Raw genomic sequence first — 6,043 nt, 5'->3', positions numbered from 1 at the left:
TAACAGCTATATAGCTGTTAATGTATGGGTGAACCAAAGTTTTCTTCATTTAAGCCCCTACTATAAGAGGTTTAGGTTATTTCAAAATTTTCTAATTTTAGACAATCTCAATATTAGAAACACACTTTTAACGGTATAGTTGCACAAATTTATAATTATTTCCTTAGGATTCTTTCCTTAAAGTGGAATTAGTCAAAGGATACACAGTAGAACACATATCAAAATATTTCACTTGTTACTCTTTGGCAGTTCCCTTTTGCTTTTGAACAAGTTGCAGACGCTTTAACATGATGTTTAAAGCTTGAAGAGGTTGCCTATTTGTCAACATCATTTTGTGCTCACGTGTGTGTATGAACTTCTGTCATTTCCTTTTCACCTGCTACTCAATCGGCATGGAGCCTTCATCTTGTCTATTCTAGCCTAAGTCCTTCTTGTCCTTCAAGCCTCATTTAAGAGAATTTCAACCTTTCTTGACTTTCTGGGCTGGGTTAAACCCCCTGTTGCTCCCTTCTTAGCATCTAATATTTCATCCTTCCTGAAATACATATCTAGAGTTAGCTGCTTTGGGAAGTGGACACCCTGTCTACTTGTCCACCCTACATCCTGGAACCTAGCCCAGGGCCTGACATATTTCTTGAGGTTGGAGTTGACTAGGCACATGAGGAAGGCTTTTTTTTTTTTTTTTTAAAGATTTTATTTATTTATTTGACAGAGAGAGACACAGTGAGAGAGGGAATACAAGCAGGGGGAGTGGGAGAGGGAAAAGCAGGCTTCCCGCGGAGCAGGGAGCCCGATGCGGGGCTCGATCCCAGGACCCTGGGATCATGACCTGAGCCGAAGGCAGACGCTTAACGACTGAGCCACCCAGGTGCCCCATGAGGAAGGCTTTTGATAACACATTGAAAAACCATACCACCAGCAAATTATATTTACTGCAATTTAATTTCCTACCCACCAGCAAACCATATTTACTGAAATAGGAACATTCTTATTAGTTAGGGCTGCCTCCCATTTCTTGTGTATTTGTGTCATGATTTTCTAGATACAGAACAGCTGACTACATAATTTTAGGACTGTACAGGATATCTTCCCTGAGTTCTTTTCTCCTTTTCTGTCCTTGTAGATCAGCCTGGAGAGGACTTAAAAAAAAAAAAAAATATCATGGTCCCTCTCTCCTTCTCCAGGTTCTCTTCTTGTCCAACTCCAGTTCCAAATCCACTTTCAGCCCTCACCTTGCTGGACACATTCCTGAACCTTACTTACTTCTTCTTCTTTTTCATTTCTGTGATGGGTTTGCCACATAGACTTTGGAGAGTCCATTCCCATTCCTTCATTGGGTGCATCATTGTCCATATCGTCCGCAGGTGGGGGAATAAATGAACAAGGAGCATTTCCAGAGGACTGAGTGGGCCTGGAGTCGGTGTAGGAAAGAAGTGGGGACATAGGATGTGAATCACCTATAGGTATCTTTGATGCCCTTGGAATTCACCACCCAGCACCTGGACCAAATAGAGAAATCCTGGTTGTGGGAGTGATGTGCCACCTCCCTGAGAGGTCCAGTAACTGGTTGAGCGTAAAAGACTTTTCTACCTGCCTCACTGGATTAGAACCAGCAGAGATCCAGTTTGGGACTATTAAAGGACAACTCAGGAGGGCAAGTAGCAGCATCACTGAGGTTGTGAAATCACATGCTAGACCCTTGAATTAATTAGGCAAAGACCTGAATCTGTATAGGATCCTGGTCTTTCAAAATCTCTATGTTGTGGACATTCCAGAATAGGGAGAGGCCTCTAAGTCTGACAGATCTTTGGTGATTTTGGCTGCTTTGCCATCCCAGCCTGCCTATCTTAACCAGAAGCCAAATTACCTGCCTCACATTCTGACTCTTCCGCTTGTTAGCCATGTAAACTTGAGCAAATTACTTAACCGTTGGGGAGCCTGCGTGGCTCAGTCAGTTGAGCGTCTGACTCTTGATTTAGGTTCAGGTCATGATCTCATGGTCCTGGGACTGAGCCTTGAGCCCTGCGTTGGGCCCTGAGCTCACTGTGGAGTCTGCTTGTCCTTCTCCCTCTGCTCCTCCCCCTGCTCGAGTGTGTGCGCGCTCTCTCTCAAATAAATAAATTTTAAAAAATGCTTAACCGTCTCTCTCCTACTTCTGTTTTCTTATCTGTCAAGCATAAATAACAGAGGTGCCTCATGGGGATTGTATGAAAATTAAGTGAGTTACTATTTCCAGTGCCCTTCGTGGAAGGCTTGGCTGGTTGTATGGGCTCAGTAAGTGTAAGCTATTTCTGTGAGCTCATCCACTATCTGTCTGAAAAGTCTTTCCTCCTCTTTTCTATCAAAATTCTCATTTTTCCTTTTCTTTTTAAATTAAGTTATAACTTACATAAAGCGCATAAATATTAAGTATAAAGCTTGTTGAGTTTTCTCCTCATTTTTCAAAGTCCCACCATCCTATGATTGTCGCGACATCACTCTTTACTCACCACAAACACTCCAGCTCTGAGTTAAGGATTCTGCTTTGAGGAACTTCAGTGCTTCCTGCCCTCCCTCTGGACACCAGCAGGAGGCAGGGTGGTATAGGGGAAAAGCTACAGTCAGCAAGTTAATGATCAGCAAGTTAATGATCAGGCTTTTCCTGGCCTAAAAATTTATTGGCTTGGGTAAGAACTTAACCTCTATGGATCTTGTTTCCCCCACCTGCTAAAGAGTACAGACTACCAAATGGACACTTCATAGGGTTGTAGTGAAGATGAAATGAGATAAGGCCTGTAAACAATGCCTGATACATGTTAATTAAGTTAGCAAGTCTAGAAAAAAAAAATAATACCCAGTGTGAGGGAGGGTGCTGTGAAACAAGCACTTTCAGCCAGTGCTGCTGAAAGTGTAAATCTATAAAACCTTTCCAGGGAGCAATTCAGGAAAACAAAACAAAATAAAACCAAATAAAAAACCAAGAGCCATAAAACTTCCATTGTTTAGAAATTCATTCTATGGAAATAATTGTAAATGAGCACAAAGATTTAAGTGCAAGGATTTTCATCACAGCATTACTTACAGTATACAGTAGAACTAGAAAGAGCCAATAATAAGATTATTAAATAAGTCATGGTGTGTTCATAGTAAGGAATTTTATTCTGTGATAAAAATTTTGCCCCTCCCACAAAAATAAATAATTATGTACTCAAAGATTACTTCGTGCTCAAGATAAAATAAGAGAAAAGGGATAGAAACATATAATATGACCACACATTTATGGAAGTTATAATCTGTAAAATACTTTTTTTTTTTTTAAGATTTTATTTATTTATTTGACAGAGAGAGACACAGTGAGAAAAGGAACACAAGCAGGGGAATTGGGAGAGGGAGAAGCAGGCTCCCAGCAGAGCAGGGAGCCCGATGCGGGGCTCAATCCCAGGACCCTGGGATCACGACCTGAGCCGAAGGCAGACACTTAACCACTGAGCCACCCAGGCGCCCCTGTAAAATACTTTTTTGAGCATTTACTATTTATCACTTACCATGCTAGGGTAATTAAATGCTATTATTTCATTTAATCTTCATCAAAATCCTACAAAAAATGTATTATGCCAGTTTTACAGATGAATAAATTGAGGCTCCAGGAGGTTAAATGACTTGTCCAAGACGTTATAATGAATTTATGTCTGAGTCTGATTTTAAATCCAGATCTATTTGTATTAACCAAGATAGAACAAGAAGAGATTTCAGATTTGTTCTTCCTTAGACTTTTCTGTATTTTCCTAATTTTCTACAGTGAGTAGAGGGCAAAGGTCCCCAATAAATGTTATGCTTTATGAAACCTTACCATGATTCCTGACTCAAAAGAGGCTGAAGAAAGCTGCAGACCCTAATAACTTCCTGTCTAGAACAGGACATTTCCAGTCTTCTATGGGAGATTTTTTAAGTAGTACACTGTGAGATAGTAGAATATAGATATATTGGTCTCTGCCCCCGGGTCCTGGCACAGAGCTTCTAAAACTCTGGTAATTTCTTTCTTTCTTTTTTTTTTTTTTAAAGATTTTATTTATTTATTTGAGAGAGAGAGAATGAGAGAGAGCACATGAGAGGGGGGAGGGTCAGAGGAAGAAGCAGACTCCCTACCGAGCAGGGAGCCCGATGCGGGACTCGATCCAGGGACTCCAGGATCATGACCTGAGCCGAAGGCAGTTGCTTAACCAACTGAGCCACCCAGGCGCCCCTCTCTGGTAATTTCTTAAGTGATAAGAGCACTGGGAGCATCTCTTGTTCTAAAAAGATAACTCTGGGTGGGCTCTCAGGTGGCTCCTAGATGGGAGCTGGTCACCAGAAAGACCAAGCCATGATTAGAAACTTGGAATTTTCCACCCCTTCCCCTATTCTCTTGAGAAGGGAGAAGGGCTAAAAATGGAGTTCATGATCTCTCATGCGTACATGATGAAGCCTCCATAAAATCCCAGTAGTACGGAGTTCAGAGAGCTTCTAGGTTGGTGAACACATCCATGTAACTGGAGGGTGACATACCTCAAGTCCACCAAGACAGAAGCTCCTGTGCTGGGGACCCTCCCAGAACTTGCCCTATGTATCTCTTCAGCTGAATGTTCATCTCTATTCTTAATCATATCCTTTAATAAACTGGTAAACGTAAATGTTTTCCTGCAATCTGTGAGCAGGAAATTAATGGAAACCGGGGGGGGGGGGGGGGATCATGGCAACCTCTGATTTGTAGACACATTGGACAGAAGTTGTATGTAATGGAGTTAAACTGTAGAACATCCAGGTGGTGTCACAAAGAATTGCTTGGTGTGGGGAAGAAACCCCATACATTTGGTGACCACAAGTGTCAGAAGTAAAGCATTTTGTGTGAAAGTGAAACGAGGGGAAAACTGGGTGATTTTTCTTAAACATACACCAACTAATATTTTTAAAATATTAATAACTATGAACTTTTTAAAACACGCATTTGAAACACACACATACGCATATACACACATCATACATCACTCATCAGGCATGTCATTACTTCGATATTATTGCTCAGGACAAAGCTTAAGCAAGTTTTTAGGTAAAAAATAATGAGTCATATAAAGAAAAGTATGATGTAAATACAGGTGGCCTGTGGATATACCCAAAGTCATAAAGGTGACATGGGAATGCTGAAAGTGTGGGAAACACTGTTCTGGCATCTGTGGGCTGGAGAACAGCAACAGGGGATGAAGCCCAGCGTGACGGAAGGTTCTTCAGGCTTTTTCACTCTGCACATGGAACATCTGTGTCAAGGACACACATGGCTGGTTCTTCCCAATCCCACAGATGAAAGTTCTCTGTGGTCAGCAGTGAGAGTTACAAAAATCTGATAAAGGAAGGCTTTGGGGTGGGACCAGGGGACAATCTCGTTGGAAGGCTAAGTGAGGGTACTGTCTTGAAGCCAAGTGCATCAAGCATTGGATGTTAGTTTGAGAAAACAATAGTTGTCTGTAGCAAAGAATGGAGGGAGGGACTGATGGAAATAACAGGAGGCTCAAACTCCAAAGCTGAGTCACCCATTGGCATCACCTCTCCCAACCTGGGGCCCTTATCCATGAAGGTCAAAGACTCAAATATGGTCTTGTCCACCATGGGCATTTGCTCTATATTTATCGAGGCCCTGCTTTGTGAGTTGAAGCTCCATTGGTTCTAGGGCCATGAATATAGATAAAACACTAGTTTTGCCCTGAAGGAATTCAAGGTCTAGGTGGAAGACCAACATGTAAAAATGACACTGTATTTTAATTTTGAGCAATGGTTATGTATTACTTCTAGAGCTGCCCCCAACCCTCCCCCGGCAAATAAATATTCCTAAAATGTTTTATTTAAGGTCAAAGTGATAAGGAATAAATTAGGATTGTATGGGGTAGTTGGCTGGGAGTCAGATATGTCTGGGTCAGAATTCCATCTCCACACATTCTAAACTGGTGGTCTTCAAACCGGAATTACACATATCCCTAAGCATGAACACTTTTCAAGGGGGATCAACCTTCATGTGTTATCTTTCTTAAAACTG

The 6,043-nt window shown here is 41.6% G+C and overlaps 1 protein-coding gene across 1 annotated transcript in view; it reads left to right on the top strand.

Annotated features, from left to right (window-relative positions):
* NIP7 (nucleolar pre-rRNA processing protein NIP7) overlaps positions 1–6,043 on the top strand; it is a 68,946-nt gene that overhangs the window by 36,132 nt on the left and 26,771 nt on the right. The gene's annotated exons all lie outside the window — the stretch shown is intronic.

Source organism: Halichoerus grypus, chromosome 15, assembly GCF_964656455.1.
Source record: "Halichoerus grypus chromosome 15, mHalGry1.hap1.1, whole genome shotgun sequence".
NCBI classification, from domain to species: domain Eukaryota; kingdom Metazoa; phylum Chordata; class Mammalia; order Carnivora; family Phocidae; genus Halichoerus; species Halichoerus grypus.
Note: the sequence above shows the minus strand (reverse complement) of the source record. Positions and strands in the feature narration are given on the sequence as shown.